General features: G+C 31.6%; 1 protein-coding gene across 8 annotated transcripts in view; it reads left to right on the forward strand.

Annotated features, from left to right (window-relative positions):
* LOC116852385 (protein phosphatase 1L-like) overlaps positions 1 to 1,725 on the forward strand; it is a 291,241-nt gene that overhangs the window by 59,472 nt on the left and 230,044 nt on the right. The window lies entirely within an intron of this gene.

A 1,725-nucleotide genomic window follows, 5' to 3' on the forward strand; every position in this document is an offset into this window, starting at 1 on the left:
TGTCAGGCTTGTTTAACGCAAACACGAATATAGACACATATTTTGCATTGCTTACAATGAAATATATATTTTAGTACATCACTTTTGTATGAAAACATTGTATACAACATTGTCATACAATAAAACATTTTCATATAATAAAACATTGTCGTATAATAAAACATTTTCATATAATAAAACATTGTCATATAATAAAACATTGTGTCATATAATAAAACATTGTCATATAATAAAACTTATATGCTATAAACATCTTTCATTTTTCGCAATGTTGCGGATGGAATTCTGTATAAAAACAATGAGAACATAACAAATGTTTGCACCAACTACATGTAATGAATGCATTATTTTGAATCCATCCGCAACATTGCGAAAAAATGAAAGATGTTTATAGCGTATAAGTTTTATTATATTACAATGTTTTATTATATGACAATGTTTTATTATATGAAAATGTTGTATACAATGTTTTCATACAAAAGTGATGTACTAAAATATATATTTCATTGTAAGCAATGCAAAATATGTGTCTATATTCGTGTTTGCGTTAAACAAGCCTGACATTTCCCTAATTACCTTTGATTAATAGCATTAAACGAGACATATGCAAAACAAATGTATCATATTCGAAAAACATTAATTACATGCCCTAAGGTAAGAAAAAAAAAACACCGCATAAAGATAACTACTCGTCGCCGGATTTCGAACGCTTGCTGTCGGCTCAAAAATTTTCGACGTGGAATCCTCAGTCTGCTCGGCCACGCCGCCTCGCTAAAAGACAGTTGCATTTTTAGCCATATCCGTGATACAGTTCCGCAATCCAAACTTTATAATGTAATTTCTCACAAACAAAGGTCCATTGGCACAAACCCCAATTAGGATGTTGATGCTTAATATCGCAGGTAGCAAACGTGTTATCTCTCGTTCAGAAATCGATTTAGCAGGTTGCGACATCCTTGTGAGTAATTTACTGATCTTGTAATCACATTATGTTATTTAAAACATTTAACTAACTCGTTTAATGTTTAACTCGTCTAACTCGTTTTGATCGTCGCATATTCACAAAAAAGATTAGAGCTTCAAAACAGTGTCTTAGCAAAGCATTGTCTAAGCATATCTGTGCTCGTGTACTGAATATCCTAAGTACACTCATTCAAATCTTCGCCTTTCTAAATAGATGAGTCTACAATATACAAAAATAATAAATACTGAAAAGATTAGCAAGATTCTTACAACGTAAGACGTATCATTAATCAGATGCAAAAGCATTGTAGGATGTATCGTTATATGTAATTCTGCATACAATATTGCATTACTGTACAGGGTCCGCCAAAAGTCCCGACATCCCTGATTTTTTCGAAGGGGTGACGTCGGATAAAAAAAATGACTCGTACAAAAGTTTCAGCATTTTGAATATTGAACGTAATGGTAACATTAAACTTTGAATTTGATCTTGGGATTTGTTTTTAAGATCATTTGAAGGTCAACTTGAAAATTTTGTAATGGAAATCCCTGTTTTTGATTCAGGATTCGGAAAAGTGTAAAATTTTCTGTTCAGATACGTTGTCAAGTTAGAAATGAAAGTAACCTCTAAAAGTAACTTGAAGGTCAAATATCTCATTGACTTAAAACACATTATGTTAAGGTTTTTAAGATTCCATTTTAGAGTTCATTTGAAGAAAGGACCCCGCACAAAACCTATGGAAAATGGTTTTCGGTCAAATT

The sequence above is a fragment of the Odontomachus brunneus genome, unplaced genomic scaffold (genome assembly GCF_010583005.1).
Source record: "Odontomachus brunneus isolate Ranch 3 - 2012 unplaced genomic scaffold, Obru_v1 Obru_scaffold_221, whole genome shotgun sequence".
NCBI classification, from domain to species: Eukaryota; Metazoa; Arthropoda; class Insecta; order Hymenoptera; family Formicidae; genus Odontomachus; species Odontomachus brunneus.